This window comes from Mus caroli, unplaced genomic scaffold, assembly GCF_978045245.1.
Source record: "Mus caroli unplaced genomic scaffold, Mus_caroli_1 scaffold_4, whole genome shotgun sequence".
Taxonomy (NCBI): Eukaryota; Metazoa; Chordata; class Mammalia; order Rodentia; family Muridae; genus Mus; species Mus caroli.
The window spans coordinates 44,120,588-44,139,330 of NW_028227259.1; the positions used below are offsets into that span (position 1 = coordinate 44,120,588).

Below are 18,743 nucleotides of genomic sequence, written 5' to 3' on the forward strand. Positions count from 1 at the left end.
AATTGGAGCTAACGGCCACTTTAAACCATATGGGCCTAACAGATACAGAGCATTTCACCCAGCACAAAAGAATGTACCTTCTTCTCAGCACAGCATGGAACTTTCTCAGTAACTACTTTCTCAGACACAAAGCAAGTCTCACTACTGAATGAACAATGAGTAAGACAGAAAAAGACTTTTAGAACTGAATGACAATAAATACACCGAGTCCAATCGCGCGGGACCTGAGACTGCTTCGGTTGGGGAGGCAGAAATCCGGCCTGAGTAGGGCCACAAGCCTCTTCCAGTCAGAAAAGCACAGGGGTAGCTAGGGCGCAGGGTCAGCTGACACTCGCCAGCTACACACAACACCCGCCACAGGATCTTAAGACTTCTGGTGAGTGGAACACAGCTTCTGCTCCAATCCAATTGCGCACGGGACCTGAGACTGCATTAGTTAGGGAAGCAGAAAACCAGCCTGAGTAAGGCCACAGGCCTCTTCAGGCCAAACCACCACCGGAGTAGCTAGAGCACAGGGTCAGCTGACATCCGCCAGCTACCCACGACCCCTGCCACAGGATTTTGAGACTGCTGGTGAGTGGAACACAGCTTCTACTCCAGGCCAATCACGCGGGACCTGAGACTGCTTTGGTTGGGGAGGCAGAAATCTGGCCTGAGTAGGGCCACAAGCCTCTTCCAGTCAGAAAAGCACAGGGGTAGCTAGGGCGCAGGGTCGGCTGACACTCGCCAGCTACACACAACACCCGCCACAGGATCTTAAGACTCCTGGTGAGTGTAACACAGCTTCTGCTCCACTCCAATTGCGCGCGGGACCTGAGACTACATTAGTTAGGGAAGCAGAAAACCGGCCTGAGTAGGACCACAGGCCTCTTCCGGCCGGACCAGCACCGGGGTAGCTAGAGTGCAGGGTCCGCTGACACCCGCCAGCTACCCAAGACCCCCGCCACAGGAGTTTGAGACTGCTGGTGAGTGGAACATAGCTTCTGCTCCAATCTTTAAACAGTGACAACAACAACAACTAACCCCAGAGATTACCAGATGGCGAAAGGTAAACCTAATAATCTTACTAACAGAAACCAAGACCACTCACCATCATCAGAACCCAGCACTCCCACTTCGCCCAGTCCAGGGCACCCCAACACACCGGAAAAGCTAGACATGGATCTAAAAGCATATCTCATGATGATGGTAGAGGACTTCAAGAAGGACTTTAATAACACACTTAAAGAAATACAAAGGAACACTGGTAAACAGGTAGAAGACAGTAAAGAGGAAGCACAAAAATCCCTTAAAGAATTGCAGGAGAACACTGCTAAAGAGTTACAAATCCTTAAAGAAAAACAGGATAACATAATCAAACAGGTAGAAGTCCTTAATGAAAAACAGGAAAACACATCCAAACAGATGATGGAAATGAACAAAACCACACTAGACCTAAAAAGGGAAGTAGACACAATAAAGAAAACCCAAAATGAGGCAACACTGGAGATAGAAACCCTAGGAAAGAAATCTGGAACCATAGATACGAGCATCAGCAACAGAATACAAGAGATGGAAGAGAGAATCTCAGGTGCAGAAGATTCCATAGAGAACATCGGCACAACAATCAAGGAAAATGTAAAATGCAAAAAGATCCTAACTCAAAACATCCAAGAAATACAGGACGCAATGAGAAGACCAAACCTACGGATAATAGGAGTGGATAAGAATGAAGATTTTCAACTCAAAGGACCAGCAAACATCTTCAACAAAATTATAGAAGAAAACTTCCCAAATCTAAAGAAAGAGATGCCCATGAACATACAAGAAGCCTACAGAACTCCAAATAGACTGGACCAGAAAAGAAATACCTCCCGACACATAATAATCAGAACAACAAATGCTCTAAATAAAGATAGAATACTAAAAGCAGTAAGAGAAAAAGGCCAAGTAACATATAAAGGCAAGCCTATCAGAATTACACCAGATTTTTCACCAAGACTATGAAAGCCAGAAGATCCTGGACGGATGTTATACAGACACTAAAAGAACACAAATTCCAACCCAGGCTACTATACCCAGCCAAACTCTCAATTAACATAAATGGAGAAACCAAAGTATTCCACGACAAAACCAAATTCACACATTATCTCTCCACGAATCCAGCCCTTCAAAGGATAATAAAAGAAAAAAACCAATACAAGGACAGGAACCACGCCCTAGAAACAACAAGAAGGTAATCCCTCAACAAACCTAAAAGAAGACAGCCACAAGAACAGAATGCCAACTTTAACAACAAAAATAACAGGAAACAACAATTACTTTTCCTTAATATCTCTTAATATCAATGGACTCAACTCCCCGATAAAAAGACATAGACTAACAAAATGGCTACACAAACAAGACCCAACATTTTGCTGCTTACAGGAAACTCATCTCAGAGAAAAAGATAGACACTACCTCAGAATGAAAGGCTGGAAAACAATTTTCCAAGCAAATGGTATGAAGAAACAAGCTGGAGTAGCCATTCTAATATCTGATAAGATTGAGTTCCAACCCAAAGTCATTAATAAAGACAGGGAGGGACACTTCATACTCATCAAAAGTAAAATCCTCCAAGAGGAACTATCAATCCTGAATATCTATGCTCCAAATACAAAGGCAGCCATATTCATTAAAGAAACTTTAGTAAATCTCAAAGCGCACATTGCACCTCATACATAATAGTGGGAGACTTCAACACACCACTTTCACCAATGGACAGATCATGGAAACAGAAACTAAACAGGGACACAGTGAAACTAATAGAAATTATGAATCAAATGGATCTGGCAGATATCTACAGAACATTCTATCCTAAAACAAAAGGATATACCTTTTTCTCAGCACCTCATGGTACCTTCTCCAAAATTGACCACATAATTGGTCACAAAACAGGCCTCAACAGATACAAAAATATTGAAAATGTCCCATGCATCCTATCAGATCACCATGGACTAAGGCTGATCTTCAATAACAAAATAAATAATAGAAAGCCAACATTCACATGGAAACTGAACAACACTCTTCTCAATGATACCTTGGTCAAGGAAGGAATAAAGAAAGAAATTAAGGACTTTTTAGAGTTCAATGAAAATGAAGCCACAACATACCCAAACTTATGGGACGCAATGAAAGCATTTCTAAGAGGAAAACTCATAGCTCTGAGTGCCTCCAAAAGGAAACTAGAGACAGCACACATTAGCAGCTTGACAACATACCTAAAAGCACTAGAACAAAAGGAAGCAAATTCACCCAAGAGGAGTAGACGGCAGGAAATAATCAAACTCAGGGGCGAAATCAACCAAGTGGAAACAAGAAGAACTATTCAAAGAATCAACCAATCAAGGAGCTGGTTCTTTGAGAAAATCAACAAGATAGATAAACCCTTAGCCAGACTCACTAGAGGACACAGGGAAAGCATCCTAATTAACAAAATCAGAAATGAAAAAGGAGACATAACAACAGATCCTGAAGACATCCAAAACACCATCAGATCCTTCTACCAAAGGCTATACTCAACAAAACTGGAGAACCTGGATGAAATGGAGAAGTTCCTAGACAGATACCAGGTACCAAAGTTGAATCAAGATCAGGTTAATGATCTAAACAGCCCTATATCCCCCAAAGAAATAGAAGCAGTCATTAATAGTCTCCCAACTAAAAAAAGCCCAGGACCAGATGGGTTTAGTGCAGAGTTCTATCAGACCTTCAAAGAAGATCTAATCCCAGTTCTTCACAAACTATTCCACAAAATAGAAACAGAAGGTACTCTACCCAACTCATTCTATGAAGCCACAATTACTCTGATACCTAAACCACAAAAAGACCCAACAAAGATAGAAAACTTCAGACCAATATCCCTTATGAATATTGATGCAAAAATCCTCAATAAAGTTCTTGCTAACCGAATCCAAGAACACATCAAAACAATCATCCATCCTGACCAAGTAGGTTTCATCCCAGGGATGCAGGGATGGTTCAATATACGAAAATCCATCAACGTAATCCAGTATATAAACAAACTCAAAGACAAAAACCACATGGTCATCTCATCAGATATGGAAAAAGCATTTGACAAGATCCAACACCCATTCATGATAAAAGTCTTGGAAAGATCAGGAATTCAAGGCCCATACCTAAACATGATAAAAGCAATCTACAGCAAACCAGTAGCCAACATCAAAGTAAATGGTGAGAAGCTTGAAGCAATCCCTCTAAAATCAGGGACTAGACAAGGCTGTCCACTTTCTCCATACCTATTCAACATTGTACTTGAAGTCCTAGCCAGAGCAATTCGACAACAAAAGGAGATCAAAGGGATACAAATTGGAAAAGTTGAAGTCAAAATATCACTTTTTGCAGATGATATGATAGTATATATAAGTGACCCTAAAAATTCCACCAGAGAACTCCTAAGCCTGATAAACAGCTTCGGTGAAGTAGCTGGATATAAAATTAACTCAAAAAAATCATTGGCCTTTCTCTACACAAAGAATAAACAGGCTGAGAAAGAAATTAGGGAAACAACACCCTTCTCAATAGTCACAAATAATATAAAATATCTTGGCATGACTCTAACTAAGGAAGTGAAAGATCTGTATAATAAAAACTTCAAGTCTCTGAAGAAAGAAATTATAGAAGATCTCAGAAGATGGAAAGATCTCCCATGCTCATGGATTGGCAGGATCAACATTGTAAAAATGGCTATCTTGCCAAAAGCAATCTACAGATTCAATGCAATCCCCATCAAAATTCCAAATCAATTCTTCAATGAATTAGAAAGTGCAATCTACAAATTCATCTGGAATAACAAAAAACCTAGGATAGCAAAAACTCTTCTCAAAGATAAAAGAACCTCTGGTGGAATCACCATGCCGGACCTAAAGCTTTACTACAGAGCAATTGTGATAAAAACTGCATGGTACTGGTATAGTGACAGACAAATAGACCAATGAAATAGAATTGAAGACCCAGAAATGAACCCACACACCTACGGTCACTTGATCTTCGACAAGGGAGCTAAAACCATCCAGTGGAAGAAAGACAGCATTTTCAACAAATGGTGCTGGCAAAACTGGTTGTTAACATGTAGAAGAATGCGAATCGATCCATTCCTATCTCTTTGTACTAAGGTCAAGTCTAAGTGGATCAAGGAACTTCACATCAAACCAGAGACACTGAAACTTATAGAGGAGAAAGTGGGGAAAAGCCTTGAAGATATGGGCACAGGGGAAAAATTCCTGAATAGAACAGTAATGGCTGTAATTGGACATAGTACTACCGGAGGATCCAGCAATACCTCTCCTGGGCATATATCCAGAAGATGTTCCAACGGGTAAAAAGGACACATGCTCCACTATGTTCATAGCAGCCCTATTTATAATAGCCAGAAGCTGGAAAGAACCCAGATGTCCCTCAACAGAGGAATGGATACAGAAATTATGGTACATTTACACAATGGAGTACTACTCAGCTATTAAAAAGAATGAATTTATGAAATTCCTAGCCAAATGGATGGACCTGGAGGGCATCATCTTGAGTGAAGTAACACAATCACAAAAGAACTCACACAATATGTATTCATTGATAAGTGGATATTAGCCCAAAACTTAGGATACCCAAGATATAAGATACAATTTGATAAACACATGAAACTCAAGAAGAATGAAGACCAAAATGTGGACACTGTGCACCTTCTTAGAATTGGGAACAAAACACCCAGGGAAGGAGTTACAGAGACAAAGTTCGTAGCTGTGATGATAGGATGGACCATTTAGAGACTGCTGTATCCAGGGATCCGTCCCATAATCAGCTTCTAAACGCTGACACCATTGCATACACTAGCAAGATTTTGCTGAAAGGACCCAAATATAGCTGTCTCTTGTGAGACGATGCAGGGGCCTAGCAAACACAGGAGTGGATGTTCACAGTCAGCTATTGGATGTATCACAGGGCTCCCAATGGAGAAGCTAGAGAAAGTACCCAAGGAGCTAAAGGGATCTGCAACCCTATTGTTGGAACAACATGATGTACTAACCAGAACCCCGGAGCTCTTGTCTCTAGCTGCATATGTATCGAAAGATGGCCTAGTCGGCCATCAATGGAAAGAGAGGCCCATTGGACTTGCAAACTTTATATGCCCCAATATAGGGGAATGCCAGGGCCAAAAGAATGGGAATGGGTGGGTAGGGAAGTGGGGGGCGCTATGGGGGACTTTTGGGATAGCATTGGAAATGTAACTGAGGAAAATATGTAATAAAAATATTAAAAGTTTTAAAAAAAATGAATATAAGAACAGAGAACAGTTGATTAGTTGGTCTAGCAGATCAAGATATGAGACAGATGACCTGTTCCTTATTATGTATAGATTATTGTCAACCAAGCATGAGGATAACCTTGCTGGTATAAATTGGCCTACTTAATCTTTGTTAATCTATGACAAGAGAGTTATTGCTTTTGTGAAAAGAAAGATGAGAATTATTTCGCTAGACATAAGTTTCCAAAAAATAGTCAAATATAGTGGTATAATTTACAAAAAAAAAAAAAACAATAAATACACCCAAAAATCCAACTTATATGACACCATAAAGATGGTTCTAAGCCGGGCGTGGTGCCGCATGCCTTTAATCCCAGCACTAGGGAGACAGAGGCAGGTGGATTTCTGAGTTCGAGGCCAGCATGGTCTACAGAGTTCCAGGACAATCAGGGCTACACAGAGAAACCCTGTCTGGAAAACAAACAAACAAACAAACAAACAAAAAAAGGATGGTTCTAAGAGGCAAGTTTACAACAATAAGTGACTTTATAGAAAATCTGGATTTATTTCATATTAGTAACTTAACAGCACACCTGAAAATTCTGGAACAAATAGTAGAAATCACATACAAAGGACAAGACGACAAGAAATAATCAAACTCTGGGCTACAATCAATAAAACAGGAGAAAAATTCAATGAAACAAGAACATGGCTCCTTGAGAAAACTAGTAATACTGACAAACCCTGGTCCAATTAAAGGGCAGAAAGAGAATATCCAAGTAAACAAAATCACAAACAAAGGAGTTCACAACAGACATCTGGGAAATTCAGAGACTCACGACATACTTTAAAAACCTCAAAATTGGAAAAATTAAGACATGTGTAAGTTTCTAGATACATACCACTTACCAAAGTTAAATCTAAATCAGATCTGATTTAAACAGACCTATAGTGGCTACTTAAATAGCAGTCATTGAAAGTCTCCCAACCAAAAAAAATGTAGGAACAAGTGGTTCTAATGCTGAATTCTACCAGACTTTCAAAGAAGAGTTTATGTCAATACTCCTTGAAGTATTCTTCAAAACAGAAGCAAAGGGAACATTACCAATTCATTTAACAAGGCCACAATTACCCTGACACCCAAACCATATAAAGACCCAACAAAGAAAGTGAATTACAAACCCATTTCCTTTATGAACATAGATGCAAACATATTCAATAAAATACTGCAAACTGAATCCAAGAATACATCAAAAAGATAGTCTAACCACTATTAAGCAGGCTTCATCCCAGAGATGCTGGAATGATTCAACATATGTAAATTGATAAAGGTAATCCACTGTATAAACAAACTGAAAGGAACACATGATCATCTGATTAGATGCAGAAAAAAAACATTAAATGAAAAGTCAAAGCACTCCAATGGAGGTGTTAGAGAAAGGACTGAAGGAGCTGAAGGGGTCTGCAACACCATAGGAAGAACAACAATATCAACCTACCAGACACCACCACCCTCCCCAAGAGCTCCCAGGGACTAAACCACCAACCAAGGAGTACACATAGGAGGGACCCATGGCTCTAGCAGCATATGTAGCAGAAGATGACGGTCTTGTTGGGGCATCAAAGGGAGGGAGAGGCCCTTGGTCCTATGAAGGCTCGATGCCCCAGTGGGGAGGGGGGGGATTCAAGAGCAGGGAGGTGGGAATTTCTGGGGGGAAGGAGAACTGGGGAAGTAAATAACATTTAAAATGTAAATAAAGAAAATATTCAATTAAAAAAAAGAAAGAAAAGAAAAGTCAAAGCAATTCCACTAAAACCAGGAACAAGACAAGGCTGTTCACTCTCTCCATCCCTATTCAATATAGTACTTGAAGGCCAGAGCAATAACTGAAGGGTATCAAACGGATACAAATTGGAAAAGAAAAAGTTAAAGTATCATTATTTGCAGATAGTATGATAATACACATAAATGACACTCAAAATTCTATCAAGGAACTCCTACAGCTGATAAAACACTTTCAGCAAAGTACCTGGATACAAAATTAAATCAAAAAAGAAAAATCATTAGAAAGCATCTTCATGATGACGTTGGAAATCTACATAAAGAAGAAAGCAAATAGACCTATACTTATAACCCTTCACAAAACTCAATTCAACATAAAGGCAAATCCATACAAACCTGATAGGAGACAAAGTGAGCACAGTGAATGACTTTCCTTGAGTGTCTTAGCACAGTGGATGACTTTCTGAACAGAACACCGAGAGCACAGGAATTAAGATCAACAATTAATAAATTGAACTTCATGAAACTGAAAAGCTTCTGTAAGATAAAGGACACTGTTACTCAGACAAAGCAGCAACCTACAGAATGAGGAAAAAAAATGTAACCATCTCCACATCTGAGAGAGGAATAATATCTAAAATATATAAAGGACAAGAAACTAGATACCAAAAAAATATGTAAGTAATCCAATTTTAAAATGGAGTGAGATTTAAACAGAGAATTCTCTATAGAGGAAACTCAAGTGGCTGAGAAACTTTTAAAGAAATGTTTAACATCCTTATCCACCAGGGAAATGCAAAGCAAAACTACTTTGAGATTCCATATTACACCTAACAGAATAGCTAAGATCAATAACAGAAGTGACAGCTGATTCTGGTAGGGATGCAGAGCAAGAGGAACACTCCTCCATTACATAAGCAAAGTTAAAATAGCTAATATGGAAATCAATAGTGATTCCTCATAAAGTTGGGAATGGATCTACCTCAAGAACCAACTAAAGCACTCCTGGGCATGTACCCAAAGGATACTCCATCCTACCCCAAAATCACTTACTCAGCCATGTTCACTGCAGTTTTATTCATAATCTCCAGAAACTGGAAACAGCCTAGATGCTCAACAGAAGAATGGATTTTTAAAAATGTGGTAAATCTATATAATGGAATATTACTTGGCTATTTTTTTAAATGGCATCATGAAATTTGCAACAAATGAATGGAACTAGAAAAAAATCATCCTGAGATAAACCAGACCCAGAAAGAAAGATAAAGGTGCTATGTTTTTGCTTGTAAGTGGATATTTGCCACTAAGTAAATGATAATCAAGCTACAATCCATAGACGCAGAGTAGTTAGGCAAAGAGGTGGGATCTATGGATCTCCTTGAGAGAGGAAAATACAACAGGTTTAAATGCGGGCTCTGGGTGAGTGAGGACAGGAGTTGGGTGTTGGGGTGACAGGTGATAGGGAGATGGGTGGAGGGGGGAAAAAAGGAAACAAATCATCTCTACAAAAAGGTGCTTTTTTGCCAACAACACTAAGTTAACATCATAGTCTCCTAAAACCTCAGGATGAAAAATATGTTAAATTACACAATCTGACAACTGGCAACTACATAGGGTTTGAGAAATTATATCAGTGATGCTATGCTCTCTTCTCTCTTGTACTTCTTCTAGAGTTATTTATGTGTATGAATGTTTGCCTGCATGTGCATATACACACCAGGATCATGCCTGGTGCCCATGGTGTTCAGAGAATGCTGCCAGCATCCTGGAACTGCAGTTACAGATGATTACTAGCTGCTATGTTTGAAGAATTTGGGAAAATTAAGAGAAATCAGCAAATAAATTGGAAAGTGGCCAGTGAAACAAGGAGGACAACTGAGGTGTACTATAAGCCATCTGCAAATGTGGTTTAAGAAAGGAGTCATGAAGACTATGCAGGGGCCTAGCAAACACAGAAGTGGATGCTCACAGTCAGCTATTGGATGTATCACAGGGCTCCCAATGGAGAAGCTAGAGAAAGTACCCAAGGAGCTAAAGGGATCTGCAACCCTATTGTCGGAACAACATGATGTACTAACCAGAACCCGGAGCTCTTGTCTCTAGCTGCATATGTATCGAAAGATGGCCTAGTCGGTCATCACTGGAGAGAGGCCCATTGGACTTGCAAACTTTATATGCCCCAATATAGGGGAATGCCAGGGCCAAAAGAATGGGAATGGGTGGGTAGGGAAGTGGGGGGCGGTATGGGGGACTTTTGGGATAGCATTGGAAATGTAATTGAGGAAAATATGTAATAAAAAATATTAAAAATTAAAAAAAACTGGGAATGGGTGGGTAGGGAAGTGGGGGGGAGGGTATGGGGGACTTTTGGGATAGCATTGGAAATGTAATTGAGGAAAAGATGTAATAAAAAATATTTAAAAAAAAAAAAAAAAAAGAACGGAGTCAGCTGCCGGAGAACACAGATCCTCTGTAAATGCAGTGAGACTCTACTGCTGAGCTATCTCTTCAACCGCCTCACCCCTCTTTTCATCTATAAAGATGACTCAAACTGGCTAATTCAATTTCCCAAGGTTACACAGTACAGTAAAAATCACAGCACCAAGTTTTAAAAAAAGTTTTTGATCCTCAGTTTCTTTTATTAAATTAGATTTGTCCTATACTCAGTACAAATATAAACTATAATAAACTATTAATGAGACCTAATTTTTATCATTAAAATCGACAAACCACATTTTCACAAATAAATCTGTCTTACAGCTTTTATTGTTTTGTTCTTCTCTCACATATTACATCCAAACAGCTTCACCTCCCTCCACTCCTCGCAGTTCCCCCAGACCCACCCTCCTAGGTTTCCCTCAGAAAAGAGCGGGGATCTCAGGGAGAGCCACTGAACACAGCTGACTAATCTAATCTTTGGTCATTTCTTCTAAAATGCAAAATCCATTAAAGAAACCAAAAAAGAAACAAAGAGAGAATAGGAGAGGACTCTGCAGTTAAGAGCACTTCCTACTCTCCCAGAAGACAGTTCAATCTAATATCCACATCAAACAGCTCACAATTGTCTTTAATTCCAGCCCCCAGGGGATCCAAAGGGCTCTTGGGCTTCCATCAGCACCCATAAAGGTATAAACTATTTTTTCAAATGATTACACAACTTCCCAAAACAAAGAAAACAAAACTAAGCACATATAATTTCTTCAGCTAGGTAATTTGCCACACAGTCAAAATTATTTGAGGTAAGGTATCTAAAACCACTACACAGTAACAAAATGCCATCACTGAAGGTAAAAAACAGGTTTTGGTTATGGCTATATAGCAGTAGTCATTTGATGTTCTCACACCCATCTGAAGTCACATTTACACACTACATTTGGAAACAGAACTCATCCAAGTAAACTGAAATGAGGCCACCACTCCCTGAAGTACTGTATACATGTAAAGACCCGGGATAGAGACCTGCTTCTCATCTGGACTCCTGTACTTTCTTCCAAAAGCTTCTACTGAGCAACTAATCGCAACTTACTTTCAAACTGCACATGTAAAGAAAAAGAGCAATGAGAATAGAAGCAGCAGGTCTACCTAAAATAACACCTGGGTCTGGTCTTCTCGAATTGCTATATCCAAAATATAAAAAATTAAAATGATGCAAAGTAATAAAAAAATGAGGAAAGGGGCAAAAGGCTTCAGTTTAGAAGTATAAACAGAATGAATTTCACAAATCCATAAAAGAGTTGTTTATGCTTTATAAATTAGGGCTCTCCAAAATAAATGTCCTTGCTATAATACTGTGGCTGATAAATTTTATAGGAGTTCATATGAATCCTCAGGGTAAGAATCAAATGTTAACTATTTAGCAGTCTCACCTATTTACTGTTCAGATAAAAGAATTTCAAAGCCTCAAAGGATTTACAGTGTAAGTAATCGTGTTTCTATAATTCTACACAGCCATTTCTCAACAGTTTATTAACAACAAAAAAGGCTTTTAAAAGCCTTGTGATAATATTATTGAGAGCACGAATACAATTTTCAGCTTCAAATGCACTTATTTTTCTAATACATGTGCACTGAGCACAGAGAACACAACTTATAGGGTATGTTAAAATGTAACCTTTCAACTTCCCAGTGTAAAACATCACTTCCTGGGCAGATAGTACTCCAGGAACAATCAATCACTGTTAGGAAGAATATACACTCTGCATTGTTAAATAGTCCTGATGCACTCTTCTCTATGCCCTCATCTGTCATGAAGATTGTTTAAAAATCTGAGTTATTAGTCTTTATTTGGGAAAGGATCTGGTTAATATCTTTAAGAGCAGAAATCATTCATCCATCCACTCTATGCTGGTGCATGGTAATTCCTACCCCCAATACATGTTCCTGATAACCACCCTACCACCACTAACCAAGAAGCTATAAATCAGGGTCAGGGCAGCTCCCATGTAACCCCTGTTAACTCTGTTTACAATCTATCCACCTCAGAATGTGAGCTAGCTGGGGAAGAAGAAAGCTGATGGATCAGATGGTAAGAAAACGTAATAGATTAAAGAGAGAAAATGACAAATTAAGATGATACATAATTATAAAGAATGAACTAAGTTTTAAATCAATCTTTAAAAAGTTAATATTCCCATATTTTCATTTTATTTGTTATAATCTTGCCTAAAGCACTGAAGAGAAATTAAAACTATATTTCAATGCAAACAAAAATTAAAATCTTGGAAATAAAACCAATATACAGGTTTCTAACAAAAAAAATCAAACTAGGAAACAGCAAACATTCTAAACTTTTCTATTTATATAATCAAAAAATGACATGAAATCTATATTTTGTTTCAAACATGAACAAGCATAATATAACTGTGCTGCAGTTTCTAAGGCACTCCCACTGGCAATATTCCCTAAGGGGAAATCCAGGGGACAAACTGGCCTTTAGGACATCTAATGATACCTTTTCTGTATTGAGGAAAACCATTTTCATGTTGTATGCATGTTGTTTGGAAGTTCTCAAACAATTTTTTAAAAGAAAGAATGAAAAGCATTTCCCTGACTAACTTTCTGAGCCACAAACACTTCTAGTTTCAACCGTCTTCATAACTAGGCTTTTATCCATTATGCAGGTAATGATATTCTTAATTTTCATGAAATTTAGTTTTAGTGTAGAAAGACATACAAGACACAGTATCAGATGACAGTAAGACCACACAAATGACTGATCACAATGACCACACAAAGGCCTAGGTGGCTCCTTGAGATTGAGCTGCCAAAAGCAGTAACTTGAAGATGACTATCAGGACAAGATGAGAGTGACAACACAAAGCTAATGGAAAGCAAAGACCAAGAAGAAAATCATGTCCTGCAGAAGACATGAACTTGGATGGCTTATGAAAAGAAAGGCAGGGGAGGGTGCAGGATGAGGAACAAGCCTTGAGCATAGGAAACATAGATTATGTTCCTACAAGGCAGGTTAGAGTCAAATCACCTAGACTTTGTAAACCTGGAGGAGACTAGATTTCACTCAGAACAATAAGAAACGATTAAAGGTTTTAAGTAGGAGAAACCTATGATTTTTCCTTTGGCAACTAATTGAACAAAACAGGGAGCAGGACCACCAGTCAGGAGGCTATCTGTATGAGAGGCATGGCCAGACCCACCAAGGTGTTCGTAAGTGAATCAAATAGTCCTAAGCTTTGCAATATGGCCTCTTCAAGCTAGAGTTCCCCAAAGCTGGAAAAGCACGACAGCAGGGAAACAGGGACTAAGCCAGGTGGATTCAGTTCCCTGCCTTTTATGCATATAATTGTTTTCAGATGTAACAAGACCAGAGATTGTAACGGAATCACTAACCACTTTTTGAGCAGTGCCTCTGGCTCAATCTTTGAGAAAACTAACAATGGCCAGCTTAATATGCCATATCTATATTTTAAAGTTTGTTGAACAAATGGCCCGGCCCCCAGCACATAGGAAAGGGGAGAATAAGATAGTGACAAAGGATTTCCTAAAAATCATTCCCTCCCTGACAGTTTCATAGGACATCTATTTTGGATCTAATGGCCTATAATGTGTGATCATCCAGATAGAAGCTATGTATATTTCATGCTTTTAAAAAAACTACGATTAACACTGAAATAAAAATTGAGTGCTTCCTATATATAAAACATTCATTGCTTTTCATACACTATACTATTTCTCTTAATCTTTAAACGTATCAAACAGAAACTACTGTTCTCATTTCCAGGTTTAAGGAATCAAGACTTAAAGATGTGAAGACATACATTTTTGTTAAATATAGAAACTGTATTTGTAAAATAAGTCTCTCTATAGCCAAAGCCCTCTGCTCTTAAACAACACTCTATATTTCAGGTACTATCTTAGGTTGTACAAAGATCTATCACTAACTAATGTCTGACAGATTTTTAGAATAGAATATAGGCTAAAAAATTGTTCTATTTTTCTAAAAATGTTTCCATTTTTAATAAAAAGCAAGTAATTACATACCCTACTAATGATAAGTCCACAATATATTATGAGTATGTTCTCCAAATAACTTTAACTAAGACTTAACTATAGCTGCTAACATTTCTACAGGCTGTATTTCTGTTCAACATATTCTCTTTAAGGTGTAAGAAATAGAACACAACAGTGAGTTTATCTCAAGATCCTGCTACACCACTCTTGGGCATATAACCAAAAGATACTTCATTCTCTATAGAGACACTTGCTCAACCATGCTCATCGCTGATCTACTTATAATAGTCAGAAATTTGAAATAACCTATATGTCCATCAACAGATGAATGAAGATAATGTAGTACATATACAAATAATGAAATTTTACTCAGCCATTAAAAATTAAATTATAAAATTCAGAGGTAAATGTATAGAGATAGGAAAAAGAATCACTGCATGAGGTAACCCAGACCCACAAAGACAAATATGGTATGTATTCATTTACATATGGATATTGTAAGTCCCTCAGAGAAGGGGCTCTGCCCACACAACACTCTAATGGCTCCAACACCTCCAGATGAAGGTGTCCAACCTCCACCCTACAGAGTAAAAAGCCTGCTTGAAATCCCACCAATCCCTGAACTCGCCTCAAGCTCAGGAATTGAAATCCCACCAATCGTCACCCTGGAAAGCTCTGCCCCCAAGAAACCCTATAAGAAGCCTACTTATACAGGATAGAAACCACACCCAACACTGCTTGAGTAATCAAGAAGTGGAAACTAAATAGCCCAGGGACCAAATACTACTGTTCTACTGAAAGTACACAGTGATAAAATGACTCCTACATTCTGCTATACTCATTGGTCAGTGCTTTGCTTATCCATCATCATAGAAGCTTCCTCCTACAACAGTTGGGAAGAAATACAGAGACCCACAGCCAGACAATGTGCAGAGAGTGAAAGACCTTGAAACAGCAGCCCTAAACAGGGAGTATTTAGGTATGCTTTGTGTTCCACAAAAATAAATAAATAAAAATCTCTCAGGGCTTGGGAACCCCACAGAAGAGGAAGCAAGAAAGAATGTAAGAGCTAGAGGGTACAAAAGACATCAAAAAAACAAGACCTTCTAAAACTGCACAACCGATGTATAATGTAAACATATGAACCTAAGAGACTGACAGCATGCACAGGACTTGCACGGGTCTACACCAGATGGTACCCCAAACTGAGAGGAGATGTGGACACATACCTGCATTCCTAACCAAAAAGCTAGCTCCAATTGAAAATCTCTTGCAACTAAAAAATTAGTTTTCTCCAAGGGAGTCTCACTGGGGGTGGGGGGGGGGGACACTCTCAATGCCCAGCAGTAGATGGCCAACACAAAATAAAGTCAATAACCTTACATGTCCTTTATGTATATATTATGGCCCCTTGTTTTGCGTCTAAATGGAATTTCTGTGTGTAGTTTACGTTATCATTATTTCTTAGGCATTTGTTTGTTTTGTAAGACAGAGGGCTAAGGATCTGGATGGGGAAAAACTGGGAGGGGATAGGAGAGGAAACCCTCATGAGAATGTAGAGTATGAAAAAAAATCTATTTTCAATAAAACAATAAATAAAATAAAAATGAAAACACATTTCAGCCAAAGGTGAATATGTTTAAACAGGAGTATAACAAACCAGTTTCTACTCTCTTTTTGTGGTTTGTTTTTGTTTTTGTTTTTGTTTTTTTTGAGACAGGGTTTCTCTGTGTAGTCTTGGCTGTCCTGGAACTCACTCTGTAGACCAGGCTGGCCTCCAACTCAGCAGTTTCTACTCTTAATCCATAGTTTCTCTTGCTTTATAATGTGCTATCTTTTGTGGATTTTGCTACTTTTTAAATAAAATTGTATTCCCAAATAGAAAATAAATATACACTATTATATTAACTTATAAAACATCAATTTAGAAACACAAATTGTAAAATATTCAGGAGACTCAAAGTTAAAGACCTAATAGGCTTAACTGTGGCATAATCCTTCACTCTATAATCACATGAAATTGGGCTAATAAAAGATTAGACAGTAAGTAACAGCCAGGAAACATTCACATGTAGCCTGTGTCACATATGTAACAGTCTTTGTAACTGTGTCACATATGTAACTATATTCTCTGCTTTGTGTCATTCTGAGGGGACATATTATAAATACACAGTTTTTAAAGAAAGGGGTTATCACTACCTCAAAAATGAAAAGTATGAATTTTTTAACAATAAACCTCAAATAAAACAATCTATTAAAAAAAACATTTTTAACAATAAACCTCAAATAAAACAATCTATTAAAAAAAACAATCTATTAATTTTCTGAAAAAATTTAAATAACTTACATAAGGTCTTATTTTTAATACCTGGGCATATTACCACCAGCCTAGAGCAATATTTCATCTAGTCTAATATTCTGTTGTTGACATCAATCAGTGGTGGACGTGTCACAGGATAACCTAAGCACACAGCTTATTGCATATAATTATACTCTACTATGCCATTATCTCAGATGACGGTTAGCTATATCCCAAAAGAAATGAAACCAAATCCCAATTTCACTCTTTCCTCTGCAGCTTCCCATATGATGGTGGGAAACCTCCAACAAAAGTATAAGTAGAATATAAGTTAATGCTTTGGTAACATGACAACTGACCAAGAAATTATCATCTAAAATGAAAAGCTACACACAAAAATAGAACCCAAAGTGACCAAAACCTATTATTTGGAAGGAAGATTTCAATGAACTACAAATCATAATCCACTCCAAAAGAATTACTTATAAAACAGATGTGCAATTTTTAGTTAAAACTAAAGAAAAAAAAAAACTACAATTTCTACCAAAGGCCATGCAATTTTGTGACATATAATACTTTTTTCTAGACAGCTGACAGTATTATTTTTAACTTTGCAGAGAAATGGCTTCACACCTGTTTTGTAATGGTTTTAAACTAGAGATTAGGTTTATTAAATGCTCATCTTAGTATATAAAACTACAATGCAGAAATACTAGGTCACCCTTTAGGAAATACTATTCCCTAAATAATTACAGAGAAAAATGTACTGCATGTTTCAGACATTTAGAGAAGCTAATTCTCTTAGTGATATAGACAGGCATTGATGTAACAACTCTTGTACTCAAGAAAACAGTTCCCAACTAAATCCTCCATGGTATAATTTAAGTTTATTTTCTCTTTCTCTGACCTCAAGTAAATTGGAGAATATCAGATTGCACCATAATACCTCATGTATCTAAAAATCTCTTAATATTTTCTTTTCAAAAGTAGTACAGGTCAATGAACCAAATAGTAGTTGAGTCCCTGGTTTAGTTTTATAATTTCTAGAGGCTATATATATCATAAAATTACTGATCTCAAAAAATTACTTATTTATACTTTTTACCAAGTATTCCTCCCTAACACAATACACTCTCCCCCACATACATACACACAAAAAAATTATCTGCATTTCAGAAATAAGCTTTTAAAATTTCAGAAAAAGTTTATAAAACATGGGACGAGGAATAATGAAGTGCTACCCAGGCACTATTCCGTTTTTAGAATAGGTCATAAGGTGAACTGTTGCAAAGCCCCTGGAACAGAGCTAAAGCTACAGTGTAATGTCATAAAATCTCCAGCTATGTCAGCAGTCCTAACAGTCCAAGCTGCTTCCTGAAGATCACAGGAAGCCAGAACATACACTATCTGTCTTGAACTTACCTTTACAAAAGCAGCCAAAAGCCACAGAACAATTATGACAGAGCAAGCCTCAAAACAGTTACTGAACAATAGGTCTTAATCTCACTGTAATGACTGTTCACATGGTTGAAAGTTATTCTTTCAATGTGAGTGCAATGTAAGCCATATCATATACTACGAAGTTCAAAGATTAGATGTTGCTTATGGAAAAAAAAATGTTGTTGGCTGCTTATCCATATTTTAAAAAGTTTTCTACTTAAACTCCAAAAAAATCTATTTCCAGATATCAAATATATTTTAGGAATAAAATGATCAACAATATAGGCAAATGCCAGCTGGACACTCTGGAGGCAGAGGCAGGCAGATCACTGAGTTTGAGTCCAGCCTGGTCTACAGACTGAAGTTACAGGACAGCCTGGGCTACACACAAAGAAAGAAACCCTGTCTTTAAAAAGAAAAAAAGGAAGGCAACTGCCTTCACACCTTAGATCATCATAATGAACTACAAAAGACCA

At 37.9% G+C, this 18,743-nt stretch overlaps 1 protein-coding gene across 3 annotated transcripts in view; it reads right to left on the bottom strand.

Moving 5' to 3' along the window:
* Positions 1-18,743, bottom strand: part of Rab28 (RAB28, member RAS oncogene family) — a 92,016-nt gene that overhangs the window by 52,238 nt on the left and 21,035 nt on the right. The window lies entirely within an intron of this gene.